The sequence below is a fragment of the Schistocerca americana genome, chromosome 10 (assembly GCF_021461395.2).
Source record: "Schistocerca americana isolate TAMUIC-IGC-003095 chromosome 10, iqSchAmer2.1, whole genome shotgun sequence".
Classification (NCBI taxonomy): domain Eukaryota; kingdom Metazoa; phylum Arthropoda; class Insecta; order Orthoptera; family Acrididae; genus Schistocerca; species Schistocerca americana.
This window is the reverse complement of record NC_060128.1, coordinates 105,569,037-105,595,779: the sequence shown is the minus strand read 5'-3', so window position 1 is coordinate 105,595,779 and position 26,743 is coordinate 105,569,037. Positions and strand designations below refer to the sequence as shown.

The following is a 26,743-nucleotide window of genomic DNA, read 5'->3' as shown; positions in this document are numbered from 1 at the left end:
CTCTGAAGTATCGGAAGTCCGCCTGCTTAGCTAGGTGGTAACGTTCTTCCCTGCCATGCAGCGGGCCCGGGTTCTATTCCCGGCCGGGTTGTTTATTTACTCCGCTCGTGGAGTGGGTGTTGTGTTGTCTTCATCATCATTTCATCCTCATCACCGGCATTATCCTGCTGAAATGTAGGGTTTCGCAGGGATCGAATGAAAGAGGTAGAGCCACAGGTCGAAACACATCTGAAATGTAACGTCCACTGCTCAAAGTGCCGTCAATGCGAACAAGAGGTGACCGAGACGTGTAACCAATGGCACCCCATACCATCACGCCGGGTGATACGCCAGTATGGCGATGACGAATACACACTTCCAATGTACGTTCACCGCGATGTCGCCAAACACGGATGCGGCCATCATGGTGCTGTAAACAGAACCTGGATTCATCTGAAAAAATGATGTTTTGCCATTCGTGCAGCCAGGTTTGTCGTCGAGGCGCTCCTGTCTGTGATGCAGCGTCAAGGGTAACCGCAGCCACGGTCTCCGAGCTGATAGTCCATGCTGCTGCAAACGTCGTCGAACTGTTCGTGCAGATGGTTGTTGTCTTGCAAACGTCCCCATCTGTTGACTCAGGGATCGAGACGTGGCTGCACGATCCGTTACAGCCATGCGGATAAGATGCCTGTCATCTCGACTGCTAGTGATACGAGGCCGTTGGGATCCAGCACGGCGTTCCGTATTACCCTCCTGTCTTGCAAACGTCCATATCTGTTGACTCAGGGGTCGAGGCGTGGCTTCACGATCCGTTGCAGCCATGCGGATAGGATGCCTGTCATCTCGACTGCTAGTGATACGAGGCCGTTGGGATCCAGCACGGCGTTCCGAATTACCCTCTTGAACCCACCGATTCCATATTCTGCTATCAGTTATTGGATCTCGACCAGCGCGAGCAGCAATTTCGCGATACGATAAACCGCAATCGCGATAGACTACAATGCGACCTTTATCAAAGTCGGAAACGTGATGGTACGCATTTCTCCTCCTTACACGAGGCATCACAACAACGTTTCACCAGGCGACGCCGGTCAACTGCTGTTTGTGTATGAGGAATCTGTTGGAAACTTTCATGTCAGTACGTTGTAGGTGTCGCCACCGGCGCCAACCTTGTGTGAATGCTCTGAAAAGCTAATCATTTACATATCACAGCATCTTCTTCCTGTCAGTTAAATTTCGCGTCTGTAGCTCGTCATCTTCGTGGTGTAGCAATTTTAATGGCCAGTAGTGTATACAAAGGAAGTGAATAGCTCAGCGACAGGTTTACTGTGAAATGTTCGGAACTGTGTTTCCCGCGCTAGAGCGCGCGCGCTCACACACTGTAGCCCGGCAGTACGTGCTTAGTTAGCACCGGGTGATTTCTGACGGCTCTGCGCCAAGGCCGTTGCACACGTCACCTCGACGATACGTTGCAATTGCCGTGCGCCCGCATCTCATGCACTTTCCGCTACCTGCAACGCGGGAACTCTGCCGGTTTATTCTCAGGTGGGCGCCGCAGTCTAAAGAGATCTACATCTACATCTACAGCCTGCTCTGCAAGCCACCTAACGGTGTGTAGCGGAGAGTACTTTCGGTACAATTATGTGATCGCTCCTACCCTGTTCCACTCGTAAATAGTGCGTAGGAAGAATGATTGTCGGTAAGCCTCTGTTTTGGCACTAGTATCTCCAATTTTCCCCACGTAGTCAATACGCGAGATGTACGTGGGGGGTGGGGGGGGGGGGGGGGGGAAGTAATATGTTGAAACTTCCTGGCAGATTAAAACTGTGTGCCGGGCCGAGACTCGAACTCGGGACCTTTGCCTTTCGCGGGCAAGTGCTCTACCAACTGAGCTACCCAAGCACGACTCACACCCCCTCCTTACAGCTTTACTTCTGCCAGTACCTCGCCTACTACCTTCCAAACTTTACAGAAGCTCCGCTGCAGAGTGAAAATTTCATTCTGGATTAATATGTTTTCCGACTCCTGTCCCGAAATTCCAACAGTAAATCTCTCCGTGATGCACAACGCCAGCCGGCCGCTGTGGCCGAGCGGCTCTAGGCGCTTCAGTCCGCAACCGCGCGGCTGCTACGGTCGCAGGTTTGAATCCTGCCTCGGGCATCGGTGTGTGTGAAGTCCTTAGGTTAGTCAGGTTTAAGTAGTTCTAAGTTCTAGGGGACTTATGACCCCAGATGTTAAGTCCCACAGTGCTTAGAGCCAGAGCACAACGCCTCTCTTGTAACGTCTGCCAGTGGAGCTCCGTAACGCTCTCTCGCCAGCTAAACGATCCCGTGACGAAACAGGCCGGTCTTCGTTGGATCTTCTCTATCAGTCCTTGCATGGGGGCTTAATTAATACGAAAGGACTAATATTAAAGAATAAATGCAATAATTTTAGTAACCGGTTGGCCCTGACTAGTGTTAGCACGCAATCTGACTGCATAAAATAAAAATAAAGAATGACAAGGATTTTCCATTAGCACAATTGATTAATTAAGTCCCCTGCAACTATAAAAGCTACGAAACAACAAAGCACAAGTGTAACTGTTCTGTGTGTGGTTGTGTGACTCAGCGTACATGTACCTGGCTCGTTATTTCTCAATACGACAAAATATTTTAAACACCATTTACAATGAACTAATCGAATAACAAGAAATATTATCACTGCACATAGAAACCAGAATTACAAGTCTAATAAATTAACACGAGCCAGATGCTTTGTTGGCTGTACCTGTGAGCAAGAGGGATTGCCATTAAAGGAAACTGTAATACCTTTTTGCCTCATTATATATTGACGAAAATATTCCATTACACCAGCATCATAAATCAAAAGCCTATCTCCTTTCTCAAATATATTCTTAGAATTGCAACTTCTTCCATCTATACATTAAACCAACCGTACAGCATCTACTCTCTCTCCCAACAGAACAACAACTGCCCTCGACATCCTCTGAACTACTACTGCACCAGTGGAGGCGGCGGAATAATAACCTTGGCGCAATCTCTGGCGCTGTGACTCAGTGCAGCCACCTTTCATCCTTCCTGATAGGGATCCCAGATAAATCAACAACACACAAGAATCGGACGAACAAGCGCCTTATATGTCACTTCTTTCGTGGATGAGTTACATTTCCTTAAGATTCTTACGACGAATCTGAGTCTGCTGTCTGCTTTTATATGGTCATTCCACTTGAGGTCACCCAGAATAGTTACGCCTAGATATTTTATGGCAGACGCTCTCTCCAGCTGTTTGTCATCGGTAGTGTAACTGTACAGTAGTGGATTTCTATTCCTATACATGAGCAATACGCTACATTTATTTACGTACAACGGTCAGCTGCAAGAGCCTCCACCGTTCATCAATTCTCTGCACGTCCTTCTGCAAATTCTTCTGGCGTTGCTACTTTGGTGTAGACAACTGCATCATCTGCGAATATCCTTAAAGAGCATCTGATCCTTTCTACTAGATCATTTATACAGGGTGTTACAAAAAGGTACGACCAAACTTTCAGAAAACATTCCTCACACACAAAGAAAGAAAATATGTTACGTGGACATTTGTCGGAAACGCTTACTTTCCATGTTAGAGCTCATTTTATTATTTCTATTCAAACCACATTAATCATGGAATGGAAACACACAGCAACAGAACGTACCAGCGTGACTTTACTTTGTTACAGGAAATGTTCAAAATGTCCTCCGTTAGCGAGGATACATGCATCCACCCTCCGTCGCATGGAATCCCTGATGCGCTGATGCAGCCCTGGAGAATGGCGTATTGTATCACAGCCGTCCACAGTACGAGCACGAAGAGTCTCTACATTTGGTACCGGGGTTGCGTAGACAAGAGCTTTCAAATGCCCCCATAAATGAAAGTCAAGAGGGTTGAGGTCAGGAGAGCGTGGAGGCCATGGAATTGGTCCGCCTCTACCAATCCATCGGTCACCGAATCTGTTGTTCAGAAGCGTACGAACACTTCGACTGAAATGTGCAGGAGCTCCATCGTGCATGAACCACATGTTGTGTCGTACTTGTAAAGGCACATGTTCTAGCAGCACAGGCAGAGTATCCCGTATGAAATCATGATAACGTGCTCCATTGAGCGTAGGTGGAAGAACATGGGGCCCAATCAAGACATCACCAACAATGCCTGCCCAAACTTTCACAAAAAATCTGTGTTGATGACGTGATTGCACAATTGCGTGCGGTTTCTCGTCAGCCCACACATGTTGATTGTGAAAATTTAGAGTTTGACCACGTTGGAATGAAGCCTCATCCGTAAAGAGAACATTTGCACTGAAATGAGGATTGACACATTGTTGGATGAACCATTCGCAGAAGTGTACCCGTGGAGGCGAATCAGCTGCTGATAGTGCCTGCACACGCTGTACATGGTACGGAAACAACTGATTCTCCCGTAGCACACTCCATACAGTGACGTGGTCAACGTTACCTTGTACAGCAGCAACTTCTCTGACGCTGACATTAGGGTTATCGTCAACTGCACGAAGAATTGCCTCGTCCATTGCAGGTGTCCTCACCGTTCTAGGTCGTCCCCAGTCGCGAGTCATAGGTTGGAATGTTCCGTGCTCCCGAAGACGCCGATCAATTGCTTCGAATGTCTTCCTGTCGGGACACCTTCGTTCTGGAAATCTGTCTCGATACAAACGTACCGCGCCACGGCTATTGCCCCGTGCTAATCCATACATCATTTGGGCATCTGCCAACTCCGCATTTGTAAACTATGCACTGACTGCAAAAGCACGTTCGTGATGAACACTAACCTGTTGATGTTACGTACTGACGTGCTTGATGCTAGTACTGTAGAGCAATGAGTCGCATGTCAACACAAGCACCGAAGTCAACATTACCTTCCTTCAATTGGGCCAACTGGCGGTGTATCGAGGAAGTACAGTACATATTGACGAAACTAAAATGAGCTGCAACATGGAAATTAAGCGTTTCCGGACACATGTCCACATAACATCTTTTCTTTATTTGTGTGTGAGGAATGTTTCCTGAAAGTTTGGCCGTACCTTTTTGTAACACCCTGTATATATTGTGAACAGCAACGGTCCTATCACACTTCCCTGTGGTACTCCGGATATTACGTTTACATCTTTCGATTTCTTTCTGTTAAGAGCGACGTGTTGAGTTCTATCTAGAGAAATGTCTTTAATCCAGTTGCAAGTCTGCTCCGATACTCCGTAAGCTCGTAATTTTTTTTCATTTAACGGCAATGCGAGACTGTGTCAGATGCCTGACTGAAATCAAGGAACACGGCATCAACCTGAGCGTCGTTGTCCACTGTGCTGTGGATCTCATGGAGGAACAGAGCGGGCTGAGGTTCGCAGGGTCTCAGTTTGCGGAATCCACGTTGATTTTTATAGATGAGATGTTAAATTTCCGAAAACGTCATAATTCTTGAGCATAAATAATGTTCCATAATTCTACAACAGATTGACGTCAATGAAATATGTCTGTAGTTGTGTGGATCTGTCTTGCGGCCTTTCTTACAAACGGGAATGACCTGCGCTTTTTTCCAGTCGTTAGGTACCTTTCGTCGCTCAAGCGATCGACGATAAATTACTGCTAGAAGGGGAGCAAATTCTTTCTCATAATCTTATAGGTACCTCATCTAGTCCTGACGCCTTTCCACTACTAAGCGATTGTAGCTGCTTTGCAATTCCGCGATCGGTTATCTCAGTATCTGCCATTCCGACATTCCTATGACAATTGAGATAGTGTTACGATCTTCTGCAGTGAAACAACTTCCGAACACCGAATTCACTGTTTCGGCCTTCTCTCTCTCTCATCTTCCGTTTCGGTGCCGGTGTGGTCGCTGAGAGAATAAACAGATGATTTTGATCCACTCACTGATTTTACAAACGACCAAAATCTCTTAGGGTTTTTACTCAGGTCGGTTGACAACGTCTCACTTTCAAAAATCATTAAACGCTTCTCTCATTGCTCTTCTTACGCTCACTTTCGCTTCGCTCAGCTTTTGTTTCTCAGCTAGGTTTTTACTCCTCTTGAATCTGAGATAAAGTGCTCTTTGTTTACGTAGCGCTTTTCTTACACGGCTGTTAAACCATGGTGGGTCTTTCCGATCCCTTAAAACGTTTCTCGAAACATACATGTCTAGGGCATATTGAAGATGCCTTTGAATTTTTCCCATTTGTTCTCCACATCTTCGTCCTCATCATCGAATATTTGGTGCTGACTGCTGAGATAGTCTGAAATTTGTATCCTGTCACCCTTACTGAGCAAGGCCTACCATTTTTAATATTCCTTGTAGGATCCGTTGTCACACATGCTGTCACAGCCTTATGGTCACTGATACCTTCCACTTCGTTAACTGATTCGATAAGTGCAGGTCTGTTGGTTGCCAGGAGGTCCAAGACGTTACACTCACTAGTTGGTTCTCCAGGTTATTTTCGGACAAGACATTCGGAACAATGCCACAAGGATCTCTGTCTCTGGCACGAGAGATTGCGGAATACATCTTCGCTACCTTCAGAGATCTGCGGAATTGCATGGCCGCACATCTCCGTGAACATCTAAAGTTTTGGAAATCAGTATTTGTAGGAAAATTAATGTTGTCGGTTGGAATAAATTCTTCATTTGTGTTGCCATAATGTCCATAGTTACTTTACAATTCTTCTGTCGTTGCAACTACAAAAATGCGTGTTTTTTTTATTCATCAGACGTGTACCGCTTTATTGAGGTAAAGCATCGTCAATGCCTGTAATTAAGTTATTTACATTTTCAGTCGCTTGAAGATTGAAAAACAGTTCGTTAACAATATGTTGGTGTAGGGTTGCCAGACGTCCTCGTTTTTCGGTTTCGGATTTTAAAAAATGAGCGTCCCGAAAATTGCTTTCGGGACGCCAATTTAGTCCCTGTTTTGTGATGCCGAAGAAATACTCTCATACCATTTCTTCCCAAATGCTAGCGTCGATTTGTATTTTAACTGTCACTGTTAAGTACAATAATAATTTTTGTTTCATTGTTGCACCTGCCAGAGTCTATCAAGGGCCTTTATTGCGCGTAACACTTCTTTCTATTACAAAATTGTTAAGGCTTTCGTGGCCACTTGTTGACAAATTGCCTATTGGCTTCTGCCTCGGGTTCTTCGGCCGACGTTCATCTAATGACTTTTCTGACGTTTCGCCAGCACGAGTGGCTGGCATTGTCAAAGCTTCACCCTCCATTGCCGGTGGTGAACTGGAGCCGAGCTCGCGGCCGCAGACTATATGTACCTGGCGCGCCAACGTCCGAGGGCTTCTCCGCGGTCATTTCCGGTGCGGTTCTCCTCTTGCTACCTGCGACGGTCGTTCGCTGCAGTACGGGAAGCCAGGATCCGTTTACCTTAAGGCTTTCCTCTTTCTTGTTGAAGCTATTCGCGTGTTTTTGTATTTCTACAGCTTCTCTGAACAAGCGTGTGTGATAGTGCTTCTCTACAGCCAGAACTTCCGAGTCGGCGAATTTTATTACGTAGTCGGTCTCACGTTTTGTTATTTATGACTAGTTTCGGGCTGAGACCCATTTTCAAATCATGGTAACAGACAGTGAAAATGGTATTTTGCGAAAATGCAAAAAACTATGTAAAAAATGCATACGAACACTTGAACAGTGCATACAGATATTTGTATGCGCTGCAACTGTTCATTTGCATTTCATGAAACGTATTCGTTTTTGGTATAGTTTTTTTGCATTTTGGGAAATACTATTTTGATTGTCTGTTACCATGATTTGAAACTGGCTCCCGGCCCGAAACCAGTCATTGAGTATTTAAAAGAAAGCTGAAATTTGCAACTTTGGCTCGTTTTCCGATGTTGTTTGTTGTGGTCTTCAGTCCGGAGACTGGTTTGATGCAGCTCTCCATGCTACTCTATCCTGTGCAAGCTTCTTCATCTCCCAGTACCTACTGCAACCTACATCCTTTTGAATCTGCTTATTCACCTCTTGATCTCCCTTTACGATTTTTACCCTCCACGCTGCAACTTGGTGATCCCTTGATGCCTCAAAACGTGTCCTGCCAACCGATCCCTTCTTCTAGTCAAGTTGTGCCGCACTCTTCTCTCCAGTTCTATCCAGTACCTCGTCATTCATTACGTGATTTACCCATCTAACCTTCACCATTGTTCTCTAGCACCTCATTTCGAAAGCTTCTGTTCTCTTCTTGTCTAAACTATTTATCGTCCATTTTTCACTGCCATATATGGCTACACTCCATACAAATACTTTCAGAAAAGGCTTCCTGACACTTAAATCTATACTCGATGTTAACAAATTTCCCTTCTTCAGAAACGCTTTCCTTGCCATTGCCAGTCTACATTTTATATCCTCTCTACTTCGACCATCATCAGTTATTTTGCTCCCCAAGTATCAAAACTCATCTACTACTTCAAGTGTCTCATTTTCTAATCTAATTCCCTCAGCATCACCTGATTTAATTAGACTACATTCAATTATCGTTGTTTTTCTTTTGTTGATGTTCTTATATCCTCCTTTGAAGACACTGTCCATTCCGTTCAACTGCTCCTCCAGGTCCTTTTCTGTCTCTGACAGAATTACAATGTCGTCGGCAAACCTCAAAGTTTTTATGTCTTCTCCCTGGACATTAATTCCTACTCCAAATTTTTATTTTGTTTCCGTGACTGCTTGCTCAATATACAGATTGAATAACATCGGGGAGAGGCTACAACAACCCTGTCCCACTCCCTTCCCAACCACTGCTGCCCTTTCATGCCCCTCGACTCTTATAACTGCCATCGGGTTTCTGTACAAATTGTAAATTGCCTTTCGCTCCCTGTCTTTCGTTGTACTGATGAGACTCGGTCGAATAGATGGTTTTCGAGCCACTTCTTTCGCGGATGTGTTACATTTGCCTTATGACCCCTCTGGCGTCTGCTGTTTCTAATATTAGACTTACGTGGCCATACTGCTTAAGGTCGCTCCGGACAGTTAGTCGTAGATATTTTAATGGAAGTTACTGTTTCCAATGGTTTACCGCCAGCCTCGTAATCCAACAGCAGTGGATCTCTTGCCACTATTTATTCACTCTGTGTTGCGTTAATTGGCTTTGTGCCGATTCAAACGTATCCACTACCGCAATGCATTCCAATTTCCGCCGCAGCTGTGGGCAGCGCAACTGTGTCGGCATCTAAACGAAGCTACCCGGTGTCTGATGCGGAGACAACGTGATCTCTCTTCTGCCATAGAGCATCCCGCTGGAACCTTCAACGTGTTTGGGTTTTCTATCTCTGTATCGTCAGCAGATGCGTCCACCATCGAGTGGTGTAATGTGATTAGCGCTGTGAACCCCCGGTGTACCCTGCTGCACGTGTAGAGGTTCTGGATGGGTTTCTCTCTTACCCAGACAGGCTCCGTTCTTGATTCAGAAAACCGTTCCTATAGTTAAAAGTGTGGTACTAGGGCCTCCCGTTCGCCGGGTGCAAGTCTTTCGAGTTGACGCCACTTCGGCCACTTGCGCGTCGATGGGGATGAAATGATGATGATTAGGACAGCACAACACCCAGTCCCTGAGCGGATAAAATCTCCGACCCAGCCGGGGATCGAACCCGGCCCCGTAGGATTGACATTATGTCGTCCTGACCACTTATTTTTCAATAATCGTTATTGAAGAAACTAACAGTACATGTACAGGGTGTTACAAAAAGGTACGGCCAAACTTTCAGAAAACATTCCTCACACACAAAGAAAGAAAATATGTTATGTGGACATTTGTCCGGAAACGCTTACTTTCCATGTTAGAACTCATTTTATTACTTCTCTTCAAACCACATTAGTCATGGAATGGAAACACACAGCAACAGAACGTACCAGCGTGACTTCAAACACTTTGTTACAGGAAAGGTTCAAAGTGTCCTCCGTTAACGAGGATACATTGCATCCACCCTCCGTCGCATGGAATCCCTGATCTGCTAATGCAGCCCTGGAGAATGGCGTATTGTATTACAGCCGTCCACAGTACGAGCACGAAGAGTCTCTACATTTGGTACCGGGGTTGCGTAGACAAGAGCTTTCAAATGCTCCCATAAATGAAAGTTAAGAGGGTTGAGGTCAGGAGAGCGTGGAGGCCATGGAATTGATCCGCCTCTACCAATCCATCGTCACCGAATCTGTTGTTGAGAAGCGTACGAACACTTCGACTGAAATGTGCAGGAGCTCCATCGTGCATGAACCACATGTTGTGTCGTACTTGTAAAGGCACATGTTCTAGCAGCACAGGTAGAGTATCCCGTATGAAATCGTGATAACGTTGTCCATTGAGCGTAGGTGGACGAAACTAAAATGAGCTCTAACATGGAAATTAAGCGTTTCCGGACACATGTCCACATAACATATTTTCTTTATTTGTGTGTGAGGAATGTTTCCTGAAAGTTTGGCCGTACCTTTTTGTAACACCCTGTATAGACACAATGCAACAGTTCTTGAAGGTACCATTTAAACATATAGAAATGATTGTTAGTTAAGCAAAATATTAGACAAACATTAAATACAACAAAATACAAGACATTCTGTCTTCGTCCTTTTTTTTCGTTGCATGAGAACGTGGATAAGGGTGTTGCATCATGTGACGCGTAGGCATGGCACACCCCAACTTTGAGGGGGGTCAAGGAAGACGCTGCGGAGATAACCGGCATAGTTTGTCGGTAAGGTGGTTTTCGGGTGAGGGTGCTATGCGCGGTCACAACTTTGTATCAGAAGTCAAGGACTGTATGCGGACCACTCTGAAAGAGGTATTCTAAAGCCTGTCCTCGAAACATGAAGAGTGTATGATGCTTAGCAAGAGGGTAGTGAAATGTCTGGGGCAACAACAAGAAATCTGGAGTTACCGTCGTTGGCAGGGTACGGAGGTTCAAATTGGTTCAAATGGCTCTGAGCACTATGGGACTTAACATCTGTGGTCGTCAGTGCCCTAGAACTTAGAACTACTTAAACCTAACTAACCTAAGGACATCACACATATCCAGACTGAAGCGCCTAGAACAGCGCGGCCACACCGGCCGGCAGGGCACGGAGGTAAAAGCCCACGATTCGTTGGATGAGGAGCCATACGTTTTGTTTCAGGGGGCACGTAAGACGGTGCTCGTCGGTGTCTTCGAGCTGACAGTCAGGGCAGAGTGGGGAGGTGGCCAGTCCTATGCGATAAAGTCGACTATTAGTCGGGAATCTGCCATAGAGTAAAACACACCAGAGTGCAGACACAGACGACGGTAAAAAGCGTGCATGCACACACCCCCAAAACCGTTCGCCAGTCAATATGACTCAGCTACTGGGGGCGGACTTCCTATAGCTGCCCTTAAGGCAAGTTAACTAAACTTGATGAGTGCGGTCTCTCCTCTCTTGCTAACTGATATACAAGGCGTTTCACGAAGATATGCAAACATTTTACTATGTTATTCTACAAGTAAAACTAAAGAAAAAAGTTCATCAGAACATACGTCCATGTTTAGCAACTTCGCTAATACTATCCTGAAAGGGTACAGTACCGCCCGACATTGAAAATAGGTACAACATACTTCATTATTTTTTGTCACAACAACACATTTTTTTGTAAAATAACTCAATTTCAATTAATACAGCGAAGCTGGATACTAGTGTGGGAAAGAATGACAATTTATTTATTTGATTGATCACATGTGCACTCCCACAAAATAAATCCCTACATCCAGTTTGGTGAGATCTGTGAAATGAATGAATGTATGGTCGTCTGCTAACCGCAGATAGTGAATGTGAATATATGATCATCTTTGAGACGGTCCTTTGGCCACCTTTGGTGGGACCAAAGAGATGAAATTTACCTGAGCTTTGAGCGCCTGAAATGTGGCTGACCAATACAGTAGCAAGGTGCTCCCCCACTTCGACAGAGGTGTGAGAGGACCTGAAGAACAGCCATGTTTCAGCACTCTGCCGCTGGATCTTGTGCCGTTAAGACCTGTCTTAGGTGTGCTCCGTAATGACGAAAGAGTGGAGACATAGTATGCATGTGGAATACTTAAGAGTAGTTGGAAATAATATCTCTATTTCAGGAACTTTTTTGGGGAGAATTAAATGTCAGGCAGGTAATATTAATGGGATTGTAGTAATCTTCGGAAGTGACCAACGGTCACAATGAAACCACGTGTAGCAATAAGTTGAAATACTTCCGTGTGCTTAAGTTAAGCTGAATTACTAGCGTGTGTACAATAAGTTGAAATATTTAAGAAATAGCGTGTGTACCATAAGTTGAAATATTTAAGAAATGGCGTGTGCAGGACTTGAAATTAGAGACGAGTACTTCCACGTGGTGAGTACTTTGTGAGTCTCAAACAGTATATGAGACAAAAGATAAAGAGAAGTACTCGTCAGTTGAGGACTCGCGTGTCTGATGAATACGTTCTTAATATTACTTTGCGTAATATGATTCCGTGTGACGCTAGATTCAAACTCTGAGAGAGAAGCAAGGTGAGTCAGCCGTCTATCCAGCAACGCCACTTGGCTTGCATTGCACAGGAAGACGTGCAAATATCTCCAGAGTTCATAGGGGGAAAGTAGAATTACGAAGTGGGGCAGTGTCGTGTGAAACTGGGATAAATATTAATTGAAGTGGGAAAGCTGAAAGTGATAGTGTTGTGACTATTTAGTGTTTTGTATTTCATATTGCAGTGTGATGCATGTCATGTAATTTGGGTATGTGTGGTTTGCATGGGAGAGTAGCAAGGTAGTTTCAAAAGATTAGTGGGTTATGCTTGTTCCTTCTGTACTGCTCGATCTGGAGGAAAGTTTCGTGATGATGATTGTGAGAATCGAAGTGTGAGATATAATAAAAGATCCACCATCCTATCCAGAAAGTGCACTGTAGCGTTAAATAATTACGAGACCATAATATAGAGATTCACCAATGTAAAGCCATGCCCACTGGGCGGAATTTCTCATGTGTTATTGTTGTAGGTTATAGAATTTGTGTGTTTAGGTTCGAGAATTTATCGGAATAAATAAGATAGTGAAAAGAAACATATTGGTGGACTTTTCCTTCGAATTGTATGTTGTCATAATGTCCCGAATTTATAATGTGTGCGCCATTCATATTCAGTGCGGTGGCCACGTGTTGACAAAAGCCGTTAAATAAAAGACAAAAGGAAAATGTGGTATTGCCAGTGCGTAGTGTACAGTCAGAGTTCTGTAAATTACTCATAGTCAGACGCGTGTTTCCGTTGCGTATTAATCATATAGGAGGATAACTTGTAACTTAATTGTGAGTACTGGAGTTCATGTTACTCGATAAATAAGAATGAATCCACTCGCTTGGCAGACCACTCATCTTGCAGGCCTGACTGCTTGATGCCACAGTATGAGCAAGGCATGTGGGTGCCTCTCAATCCATCACAAAACTGTACGAGGTTAAAATAAAGCACAATTTCCATTTATTTTGTTGTTATTGATCTGGTAAACGTCCCAGACGTGAATTTGCAGTAGTTTTTCAGAGCATGCAGAGAAGCAAAAACGTAATTCCGTAAAACTTTTAAATCGTTAACTTCTGAATACAGAAAAATAACTCGTTTCTAGGTTAGGAAACGACTGAAACAACTCACTAACGGTTGCCAACAGTGACATATACGTTTCTACATTCGTAATGGAAAGTAAACAAATTTACTTGTATAATAATCTTTGATCTCTGGATGTTCTGGAAAACTACTGCAGATACACGTCTAGAACATCTTTTATTAGGTTCACCAGACCAGTAACAACAAAATAATTGGAAATCGTAGTTACATCTCCAGTGCTACAGGGAGTTGAGGAAGAATTGACTTCCGATGGGATATGTGCAAGATAATCAACGGAAGGCACATACAATCTCTTTAGTTCAAGGTAAAAAAAAAAAAAAAAAAAAAAAAAAAAAAAAAAAAAAAAAAAAACCTTGATGTGATTCCCTACAAAATAACACTAAACCCAGCTCTGTACCTTCTTTCAATAAATTTATGTGGTGTCGCCGCCAGACACCACACTTGCTAGGTGGTAGCCTTTAAATCGGCCGCGGTCCATTAGTATACGTCGGACCCGCGTGTCGCCACTGTCAGTAATAGCAGACCGAGCGCCGCCACACGGCGGGTCTAGAGAGACGTACTAGCACTCGCCCCAGTTGTACAGCCGACTTTGCTAGAGATGGTTCACTGACAAATTACGCTCTCATTTGCCGAGACGATAGTTTAGCATAGCCTTCAGCTACATTTGCTACGACCTAGCAAGGCGCCATATTCAATTGCTAATTAATATTATGAAGCATGTATCATCAAGAGCGATGTTCTACAAATGTGGATTAAAGTTAAGTATTCCAGAAGCTACGTACTTTTCTTTATAGCATTCATTACGTATCCTGTTTCTGACCTCACGCCAGCCTGCGTGAGTTTAAGCGCGTGCCTTTCGGCTTCCTCTCATTGTGTCTAGGCTGTCTTGTCTAGACACAACAATTTATATGAATTTTTAAAGTTGTAAAGTCCTTTTTGAAACACTCTGTATTTCTCGTCCAGACAGGCTGTGGCCTTGATTCAGAAAACCGTTGCCATAGCTGCCCTAAGGCAAGTTAACCGTCTTTTTAGAGTGCGATCGCTCCACTCTTGCTGATTGCTATATTTAATAGGAGTTCTGTCACGGGAGAAGCCTCGGGCATTAATGTCTAACTTTCATTAACTGTGTTCATCTACTTCTACATCTACATACATACTCCGCAATCCACCATACGGTGCGTGGCGGAGGGTACCTCGTACCACAACTAGCATCTTCTCTCCCTGTTCCACTCCCAAACAGAACGAAGGAAAATGACTGCCTATATGCCTCTGTACAAGCCCTAATCTGTCTTATCTTATGTTTGTGGTCTTTCCGCGAAATATAAGTTGGCGGCAGTTAAATTGTACTGCAGTCAGCCTCAAATGCTGGTTCTCTAAACTTCCTAAGATGCAATTCACAAAAAGAACGCCTCCTTTCCTCCAGAGACTCCCACCCGAGTTCCTGAAGCATTTCCGTAACACTCTCGTGATGATCAAACCTACCAGTAAGAAATCTAGCAGCCTGCCTCTGAACTGCTTCTATGTCCTCCCTCAATACGACCTGATAGGGATCCCAAACGCTCGAGCAGTACTCAAGAATAGGTCATATTAGTGTTTTATAAGCGGTCTCCTTTACAGATGAACCACATATTCCCAAAATTCTACCAACGAACCGAAGGCGACCATCCGCCTTCCCCACAACTGCCATTACATGCTTGTCCCACTTCATATCGCTCTGCAATGTTACGCCCAAATATTTAATCGACGTGACTGTGTCAAGCGCTACACTACTAATGGAGTATTCAAACATCACGGCATTCTTTTTCCTATTCATCTGCATTAATTTAAATTTATCTATATTTAGAGTTAGCTGCAATTCTGTACACCAATCACAAATCCTGTGCAAGTCATCTTGTATCCTCCTACAGGCACTCAACGACGACACCTTCCTGTACACCACAGCATCATCAGCAAACAGCCGCACATTGCTATCCACCCTATCCAAAGGATCATTTATGTAGGTAGAAAACAACAGCGGACGTACCACACTTCCCAAAAGTTCATAAAAGTGGTGTCTAGGAAGCCTTCTAGACAAACAATCAAACGAGTCGTATTAATGAGCTTTATTACAGAAAGTAAATTACAATACTTAACTTTTGCAATTACACAGATGTGTCGCAAGCAAAGGGCGACATGCGAAATAAACAATCTTCTTCCGTATAGAGAACTCCAAGTCTGTGCTACATAGACAGTACAAGCGAAGGGAATAGAGTTGATGTTGATATACAAGTGCCTAATCTTGAAGCTGCTATTGAACTGGGTCGTCACCATTCGGTCGTGGCGCTACACATAGGGGCCGCTGCCGTTGCGTTGTCGTGCTTGAGAGTGATCGGTCAGCGTGCGATTGGCTAAAATCTTCTCACAGCCATCTCTCTCTATCGTTCCCGACTGCCGTGAGGTGCTTGACTTTATGCCGTAACAATGGTTGTTTGTCTATTTAAAAAATATTTATTGCTTTATGGGCGGTTAATGTCAGATGTGTGAGAGCAGCATTTTCAAGGCGTGGTGAGGGGTAACTTATCACTTCGGAGAAATTAGTGTCGCATTCTCTCTGTCCGACGGAACGTAGTTGTCACCTTGAGCAAAGATTCTGTTGCTTTAGTAAGTGTTTGTTTTGGACGGATTACTGGGTGGGATATTTTCTGTTTCCTTCACGTATGTCGTGGGAGCGAAATTGGATGCAGCGTTTCTAAGAGGCACCTGCATTTCTGCACGTGGTGGAGACACCTGTTCGTCAGAGTAGCGTTATTCCACGAAAACTCCGTCCCTCCTCGGAGATTCACTGCAGGCCACGGTGCCTCGCCATGCAAGACAATTGCCGTGATTTCACTGATCAAAGGAAATTCAGGGAACAAGTACGGAGCAAAATGGCAAAGGCTAATACGTATTCTGAACTCTGTTAAAAGAGTTCTCCCAGCGTAAAACATCCTACAACAACTTTAGTCACCCAACTTCACACGTTTCCTGTAAGGCTCTGGTCTGCAATTATTATTTTGTCAGTTTCGGAATCTGCCTGTGGACTCCATGAAGATTACCGGATAAAAGGTTTCCTTAGAATCAAATTTTTCAGTATCGATTCCTTTGTTCCCCTGTTAACGGAACAATACTTTTCACCTGACGACGCTTCTCTAACATTTCTACTTTCTCTGGCATTTGTGAGCTAATGGTTTTTCATACCTCCAGTTTTTGTCCGTCCAGTTTGGAAAGTTGCCTGTTGATGGAAACGTCCTATGATTTAATTTTTCATATCTCCAGTTTTTGTCCGTCCAGTTCTGAAAGTTGATTGTTGATGGAAACGTCCAATGATTTAATTCTTCCATCAGCATCTTTTCTAACTTCAGGCCCCGTACTATCAATTTCATTGTATCACATTCTTGGTAATTGTTTCTTAAGCTACCTTTTTGATTGTCTGTAATTTTGAAGAGCTGTCTTCGTCTGTGAGTGGTGACTGTAGCATTTGTAAGCAGACTGTTTAGGTTTTCTTATTGGTAACGCCACATAGCGCTCTGTATGAAAATCACTGGCTGTGCTGTGTGCAGTCTGTGGCTGGTTTGCATTCTTGTTGGCTATTGTAGTGTTGGGCAGTTGGCTGTCAACAGCGCATAGCGTTGCGCAGTTGGAGGTGAGCCGCCAGCAGTGGTGAATGTGGGGAGAGAGATGGCGGAGTTTTGGACAGAGACAGTAAATTTGTAAGACTGGATGCCATGAACTGATATATATATATATATATATATTATCACTTTTGAACACTATTAAGGTAAATACAATGTTTGTTCTTGATCAAAATCTTTCATTTGCTAACTACGCCTATCAGTAGTTAGTGCCTTCAGTAGTTAGAATCTTTTATTTAGCTGGCAGTAGTGGCGCTCGCTGTATTGCAGTAGTTCGAGTAACGAAGATTTTTGTGAGGTAAGTCATTTGTGAAAGGTATAGTTTATTGTTAGTCAGGGCCATTCTTTTGTAGGGATTTTTGAAAGTCAGATTGCGTTGCGCTAAAAATATTGTGTGTCAGTTTAGTGAATGTCTGAGTACGTTCAGTTTTGCTCAGCTGTTTGAAAGTCAAATAATGTAAGAGGTTTATCAGCACAGTAATTCATTAAGTTTTCTAAGCCGACGTTTCACATTATGTATAAAGCTGGATATAAATATGTTTTTTCTGTGCTGGACTGGGTGATTTGCCGGCCGTGGTGGCTGTGCGGTTCTAGGCGCTCCAGTCCGGAGCCGTGCTGCTGCTACGGTCGCAGGTTCGAATCCTGCTTCGGGCATGGGTGTGTGTGATGTCCTTAGGTTAGTTAGGTTTAAGTAGTTCTAAGTTCTAGGGGACTGATGACCACAGCAGTTGAGTCCCATAGTGCTCAAAGCCATTTTTTGAACTGGGTGATTTGAATTATTCCCACTAATAATATCTGAGTATTTAGGCTTGCTCTTAACTTTAAAAATATGTCTCTCATTCGTTCTACTAATTGACAAGTCGAGAAAATTGATGCTACTATCAATTTCATGTTCAACTGTGTAATATGTGGATGCATTTGGTTGAGTTCATCTGTTACTTCATTAAATCTCACTTGGTTCTTTTAACGATACTTTGTGCACCGTAAATCATGAAGCCTCAAGACGTATACATGCTGTAACATGGAACGACAAAGAAACTGGTACACCTGCATAATATCGTATAGGGCCCCCACGACCAAGCTGATGTGCCGCAACACGACGTGGCATGGACTCGACTGATGTCTGAAGTAGTGTTTGAGGGAAGTGACACCATGAATCCTGCACAACTGTCCAAAAATCCCCAAAAGTACAAGGGGTGGAGATATCTTCTGGACAGCACGTTGAAAGGCATCCCAGATACTCTCAATAATGTTGATGTCTGAGGGTTGGTGCCTAGCGGAAGTGTTTAAACTCAGAAGAGCGTTCCTGGAGCCGCTCTGTAGGAATTCTGGACGTGTTGGGTGTCGCATTGTCCTGCTGGAATTGCCAAAACCCGTCGGAATTCACAATGGACTTGAATGGATACAGGTGATCGGTCAGGATACTTACGTACGTGTCAAGTGTCAGAGTAGTGTCTAGACCGCATCAGGAGTCCCGTATCACTCAAACTGCACACGCCCCAAACCATTGGAGAGCCTCCACCAGCTTGAACAGTCCCCTGCTGACATGCAGGGTCCATGGATTGATGAGGCTGTCTCCATACCCGCACATGTCCATCCGCTCGATACAATTTGAAATGAGACTCGTTCGACAAGGCAACATGTTTCCAGTCATCGACAGACCAATGTCGGTGTAGACGGACCCAGGCGAGGCGTAAAGCTTTGTGTCGTGCACTCATCGAGGGTACACGAGTCGGCCTTCGCTTCCGAAAGCCCAAATCGATGATGTTTCGTCGAATGGTTCTCACGCTGACACTTGTCGATGGTCTAGCACTGAAATCTGCAGCAATTTCCAGAAGGGTTGCACTTCTGTCACGTTGAACGATTATCTCTAGTCGTCGTTGGTCCCGTTCTAGCAGGATCTTTTTCCGGCCGCAGCAGTGTCGGAGATTTGGATGTACAGGAAAATCCCTACTTCACCGGTACCTGGGTGATACTGTGCGCCGACTGTAACATGACGTTCAGACTTACCTTTGATAACCTGCCATTGTAGGAGCAGTAATCGTTCTAACAACTGCGCCAGACACCTGTTCTCTTGTATAGGCGTTGACAACCGCAGCGCCGTATTCTGCCTGTTTACCTATCTCTGTATTTGAATACGCATTCCTATACAAGTTTCTTTGACGCTTCAGTGTCTATAATGGAGGTGAAATACATGGGCGACCGAGCGAGGTGGCGCAGTGGTTAGACACTGGACTCGCATTCGGGAGGACGACGGTTCAATCCCGCGTCCGGCCATCCTGATTTAGGTTTTCCGTCATTTCCCTAAATCGCTCCAGGCAAATGCCGGGATGGTTCCTTTCAAAGGGCACGGCCGACTTCCTTCCCCGTCCTTCCCTAATCCGATGAGACCTATGACCTCGCTGTGTGGTCTCCTTCCCCAAAAACCAACCAACCAACCAAATACATGCGCGATAAAGAAGCAGCATTTGAATTTATTTTGCAGTGACTGCTGTTTGAGACTTTCCTGCTGGCGTGGACTTGGTATCTTTGGGATAGGAGTCTGCTGCTTCATGATATATAAGAACATAGCCGCGAAGAAAATAGAACCGAAAAGACATGCGTCCATCTTTCCCACATGGTAGGTACCGTTCGTTGCTCCAACGACCTACGCTGAACTACTGGTTGTTAACTCCAATACGAATACACGAGGGTGTGCTCAAAAGTAACACCTCCGAATTTTTTTGTGTGGAGTCTGTGGAAGGTTTTTAAATAAAACTTCATTAACATTCTACATCTTTATTGTTCATGTCTAAATATCTATTTCTCTACAGTCACCCTATCAATTAGAATCTTAATAATTTTACCTTTCTATATTTTCAGTTCTATCCTATTGACCAAATTCCGTTTTGAATCATACTGATGACGTACAATTTTTGCCTTTGTTGACGAAGCCACATCCTCATCTCTGGTTGCACAGCTTCGTCACTATCGAAGTGAATATCCATCTTTTCAGAAATGGATGCGGGATTCGGCTGTTGATACAGGATGTCAAATTAAATATCTTTCAGTCGTCTAGTTTTCATAGTTATTTAATTGGCTACCAGTTTCAGCGATTTACTACGCCAACTTGAGACCCCTGATCGACGTGTAGGAAGATTCCACCTCTGTTCTGATCAAAACAGGGGCCAGGAACACTGGTTCCACGTCAAAAGATGTCGGCGGAGCATATTAAATGTTGATATTAGGCACAATGGGGCCGCGCAATCATGTTCTATTGATTTACGTGATAAGATGTGAGCCACTGTGCAGAGGGTGGTCAGTCTTATATATTATTTTTCTTTCTCTCTGTCCTTACTTTCTGACTAACTTCCATAGGAATAGAACCTGGGACCAATTTGATTTTTTTTGTCACCTCTTCTATCAATCGCAGTTGCGTGTAGACTGGTTTCGCTGAACACTAGAGCTTTAATAATGGGGCAAAATGCATAATGAGATTTTGTGTGTACAAAGTCGTTCGAAATTGATGGGTGCTTTAGAAGATCTTTAGCTGAAGCAATGCTAACTGCTTCCTCCCGCAGTTTAATAGCAATGTTCTTGACGTCTTCCAAATGCTCGCTGTAATATTCCACGGCCTCCAGCCACGTTCCCCAGCCAGTAAGTATAGGTTCTGGTGGAAGTGGTACAGCCGCGCGGGATTAGCCGAGCGGTCTCAGCCGCTGCAGTCATGGACTGTGCGGCTGGTCCCGGCGGAGGTTCGAGTCCTCCCTCGGGCATGGGTGTGTGTGTTTGTCCTTAGGATAATTTAGGTTAAGTAGTGTGTAAGCTTAGGGAGTGACGACCTTAGCAGTTAAGTCCCATAAGATTACACACACATTTGAACAGGCCGGCCGGAATGGCCGTGGGTTCTAGGCGAAACAGTCTGGAACCGAGCGACCGCTACGCTTGCAGGTTCGAATCCTGCCTCGGGCATGGATGTGTGTGATGTCCTTAGGTTAGTTAGGTTTAATTAGTTCTGAGTTCTGAGGTCACCAGTCGCCTAGAACTCAGAACTAATTAAACCTAACTAATCTAACTAAGCGACTTAACTTCTGAGGTCACCAGTCGACTAGAAGTTAAGTCGCTTAGTGCTCAGAGCCATTTGAACCGTTTTTGAACCCTTTTGAACATTTTTTTTGGAAGTGGTACATCGGGAAGTTCCTCTCGAAATAAGTAGATTCTTGTAGACGCTTTAATAAAAACATTTCCGATAGTTGAACCTAGCTTATTTACACGTGCTAATTCGAAACGTATCATCTCAGCTACACGATTCATGGCACGGGCAAGACATGTGATATGGAGAAAACACTTGGGTAAAACACTTTCAACAATTTAACAGCAGCAATCATGTATGCGGCTGTATCAGTGTAGATTGCAACTACTTTATTTTCATCTACACTGTGGGGGAAAAGTTATTTGAGGGCTTTATTAACAAAGTCTGAAGAAGGTTGGGTTATCCCGACTGAAACATAGGTAAATTCTAGCTAAACGGTGCAACTGAGGCTGTTTATTATTAAGATTAGAATTTATTTAATTGGATTTTTAAAATTTATATACAATCTACATCTACATTTATACTCCGCAAGCCACCCAACTGTGTGTGGCGGAGGGCACTTTACGTGCCACTGTCATTACCTCCCTTTCCTCTTCCACTCGCGTATGGTTCGCGGGAAGAACGTCTGCCGGAAAGCCTCCGTGCGCGCTCGAATCTCTCTAACTTTACATTCGTGATCTCCTCGGGAGGTATAAGTAGGGGGAAGCAATATGTTCGACACCTCATCCAGAAACGCACCCTCTCGAAAGCTGGACAGCAAGCTACACCGCGATGCAAAGCGCCTCTCTTGCAGAGTCTGCCACTTGAGTTTGCTAAACATCTCCGTAACGCTATCACGCTTACCAAATAACCCTGTGACGAAACGCGCCGCTCTTCTTTGGATCTTCTCTGTCTCCTCTGTCAACCCGACCTGGTACGGATCCCACACTGATGAGCAATACAATGAAACGTCCCCTTAGAAAAATTATAAATGGCTGTGCTTAAACTGACAGACCGTATTTTTAGCGCAACGCAATCTGACTTTCAAAAATCCCTACAAAAGAATGGCCCTGACTAACAACAACCTATACCTTTCATGAATCACTTACATCACAAAAACCTTCGTTACTCAAACTACTGCAATACAGCGAGCGCCACTACTGCCAGCTGAATAAAAGATTCAAATTACGGAAGGCACTAACTACTGATAGGCATAGTTAGCAAATGAAAGATTTTGATAGAGAACAAACAAGGTATTTACCTTAATAGTGTTCAAAAGTCATCATATATATATATAAGTTCATGACATCCAGTCTTACAAATTTACTGTCTCTGATGGACACACGTCCAGATTGTCCGCTCTCAAAACTCCGCCATCTCTCTACCCACATCCACCACTGCTGGCGGCTCACCTCCAACTGCGCAACGCTACGCGCTGCTCACATCCAACTGCCCAACACTACAATAGCGAATTCCAACAATGCAAACCAGCCACAGACTTCACACAGCACAGCCAGTGATTTTCATACAGAGCGCTACGTGGCGTTACCAACATCAAAAGCTAAACAGCCTACTTACAACAAGCATGGGTCGAACGAGTGTTTTGTAAGCCACCTCCTTTATTGATGGACTACATTTTCTAAGGACTCTCCTAAAGAATCTAAACCTGGCACCCGCCTTACGAACAATTAAGTACTAACCTGAAATTAGGCGTTTTTAGGAGCTATAAAACTAGCGTTTTCGATAATAAATGGCGTAATTAGTTTATGTACAACTTTTATTGCCTTTATTTAATGAGGGACAAAATAGGTTTTTACGTGAAATCCGAGGTCTAGTCATATTTCTCTGTCACTGACCCACGGATTAAGTAATTAAGTGACAATTGGTGCTGCCCTTCTCAGTATACTTTCAATATCCCCTGTTAGTCCTATTTGGTACGGATCCCCACAAGTGATTAGTAAGCAGTCTCCTTCGTAGACTGATTGCACTTCCCCAGTATTCTACCAATAAACCAAAGTCTACCACCTGCTTTATCCACCATTGAGTCTACGTGATCATTCCATCACTGCTTTCAAAAGTCGCTGTCGTAAGACATTGCCAGACAGTAGTCAAGTAAGTGTAGATGGCGTCGCTTCAGTAACTGCAGTGCTTCCAACGCACCAACCATTTCAGCATTGTCTTAACCATAGTCATAGTACACCCGGAGTGGTAGTCAACTTTGATTCCCCAAAACTAAAACTGTACAGTAGAACATTACTGTCCCTGGGTCAGTCTTCACCAATCGATGCAATGTTGGGTGATTCTCAGGATGGCTCTGAGCTCTATGGGACTTAACTTCGGAGGTCATCAGTCCCCCATAACTTACAACTACTTAAACCTAACTAACCTAAGGACATCACACACATCCATGACCGATGCAGGATTCGAACCTGCGATCGTAGCGGTCGCGCGGTTCCAGACTGTAGCGCCTAGAACCGCTCGGCTACTCCGGCCAGCGATTCTCAGGACACCAACTTTAAGATCATCGCAGGTAGGATTCTAGGCGAATTATTCCATAGTGAGTGTTTGTCATTTATGTGCAGGTCAATACAAAGATATGAGAAGGCCTGGGTATCAAATGCAGTGGAGCCTTCGGACTTGTCAGTGTATCGATATCCGAGGCGTGTCTTGAAACTCCACCCCTGCCACGCCGGAATTGGACCCGTGGGCCTCTTCCCTCTTCGTAACGTGGAGGGCGTGGCCGCGGAAAGAGGGTTGTTATCTGAGGCAGCCACCCTTGCGGAAACCACCCCACAGCCTTGCCACCAGCGAGGGATCTGGTAGAGTAGACATCGCACTGCGGTCTACTACAGTGGCGACCACAACTTCCTCAACAACATTCGTTGCCCCTGAACGAAAACAGATACTAGGCATTATCCAGAACGAAGTTTAGCAACTGGCTTAATTGAAGAGTACTGGTATTCCATATTTCTGACAAGCTATTAGAGTGTATCAAAATCCCTTGAGCAGCTGTTGAGGTTAGACTTACAGGACAAACAAAAAACTGCGGCACGAGACTTAAATGTACAATATACCAGCTGAGCAACTGTCATTTCTCGATAGGAGTGTGTACTTATTTTGATAGGTGTCATTTGAGAATTAATCGATTGTCCAATAATATCATATCTTTGCTCTCGAGCTGTTACATGTGAGAGGGCAGCGATGATGTAGGCTGTATCGCAGAGTTAGGTTATCATCTTTGGTGTGCGAGTAGGCGCAGTAGCAGATAGTGGTGAGCTGTTTTAAAGTGAGGAAGCAGCTGTAATATTATGTTTCAAATGAAAAGCCTGAATTTATCGATATATTTAATTAAGATGATTATGTAATGTTAAGTGACCTGAGAAGGAGAAAGTGTAATGGAATCTTTTATTTACTTGAAGAGGAATTATAAGGTAATTTTTTTGAAGTTACTCTTTTATTATTGCAGCGTCGTTTTTCACCTAGAACCCTTCTCTTACAATTTTTAATTGATCAAGGTGTTTTCAAAAGCAGAAAAGGTACGAAGTGTGATCCGAAAATCGGTTTGCGACTAACAGAGAACTAATCGGACGAGTTAAGAATTTCAGGTATCTCGGTGAAGTCGTCCAGGAGAATGGATTAGAAGAAGAAGCAATTAATGTTAGGATGAGGAAGTTAGACCAAACTTGCCAACTGACAAAGAATACCTATAACAAGAAGTCTATGAATATAAGGACCAAGTTCCGACTTTATAATGCAGTTGTAAAACCTGAGGACTTACACTACTGGCCATTAAAATTGCTACACCACGAAGATGACGTGCTACAGACGCGAAATTTAACCGACACGAAGAAGATGGTGTGATATGCAAATGATTAGCTTTTCAGAGCATTCGCAGAAGGTTGGCGCCAGTGGCGACACATACAACGTGCTGACATGAGGAAAGTTTCCAAAGCCGGCCGCGGTGGCGGTGCAGTTCTAGGCGCTTCAGTCCGGCACCGCGGGACTGCTGCGGTCGCAGGTTCGAATCCTGCCTCGGGCATGGATGTGTGTGATGTCCTTAGGTTAGTTAGGTTTAAGTAGTTCTAAGCTCTAGGGGACTGATGACAAGTCCCATAGTGCTGAGAACCATTTGGACCATTTTTTTGAAAGTTTCCAACCGATTTCTCATACACAAACAGCAGTTGACCGACGTTGTGTGGTGAAACGTTGTTGTCATGCCTCGTGTAAGGAGGAGAAACGCGTACCATCACGTTTCCGACTTTGATAAAGGTCGGATTGTAGCCTATCGCGATTACGGTTTATAGTATCGCGACAATGCTGCTCGCGTTGGTCGAGATCCAATGACTGTTAGCATAATATGGAATCGGTGGGTTCAGGAGGGTAATACGGAACGCCGTGCTGGATCCCAACGGCCTCGTATCACTAGCAGTCGAGATGACAGGCATCTTATCCGCATGGCTGTAACGGATCGTGCAATCAACAGATGGGGACGTTTTCAAGACAACAACCAACTGCACGAACAGTTCGACGACGTTTGCAGCAGCATGGACTATCGGCTCGGAGACCATGGTTGCGGTTACCCTTGACGCTGCATCACAGACAGGAGCGCCTCCGATGGTGTGCTCGACGACGAACCTGGGTTCACGAAAGGCAAAACGTCATTTTTTCGGATGAATCCAGGTTCTGTTTACAGCGTCATTATGGTCGCATCCGTGTTTGGCGACATCGCGGTGAATGCACATTGGAAGCGTGTATTCGTCATCGTCATACTGGCGTTATCACCGGGCGTGATGGTATGGGGTGCCATTGGTTACACGTCTCGGTCACCTCTTGTTCGCACTGATAGCACTTTGAACAGTGGACGTTACGTTTCAAATGTGTTACGACTCGTGGCTCTACCCTTCATTCGATCCCTGCGAAACCGTACTTTTCAGCAGGATAATGCACGACCGCATGTTGCAGGTCCTGTACAGGCCTTTCTGGATACAGAAAATGTTCGACTGCTGCCCTGGCCAGCACATTCCCCAGATGTCTCACCAATTGAAAACGTCTGGTCAATGGTGGCCGAGCAACTGTCTCATCACAATACGCCAGTCACTACTCTTGATGAACTGTGCTATCGTGTTGAAGCTGCGTAGGTAGCTGTACCTGTACACGCCATCCAAGCTCTGACTCAATGCCCAGGCGTATCAAGGCCGTTATTACGGCCAGAGGTGGTTGTTCTGGGTACTGATTTCTCAGGATCTATGCACCCAAATTGCGGGAAAATGTAATCAAATGTGAGTTCTAGTATAATATATTTGTCCAATGAATACCCGTTCATCATCTGCATTTCTTCTTGGTGTAGCAATTTTAATGGCCAGTAGTGTATATGCGTCCAAAACTTTGACCATGATTAGACAAGGTCAAGCTGAGCGGCTGGAAAAGCGGGAACGTAGGATATTATGG

The 26,743-nt window shown here is 44.5% G+C and overlaps 1 non-coding gene across 1 annotated transcript; it reads right to left on the bottom strand.

Moving 5' to 3' along the window:
• Positions 1-1,807: 1,807 nt before the first annotated feature.
• Trnas-cga lies at positions 1,808-1,882 on the bottom strand. Its single transcript has one exon. It is a non-coding gene; the product is annotated as a tRNA-Ser (tRNA).
• Between the last annotated feature and the right edge of the window lie 24,861 nt (positions 1,883-26,743).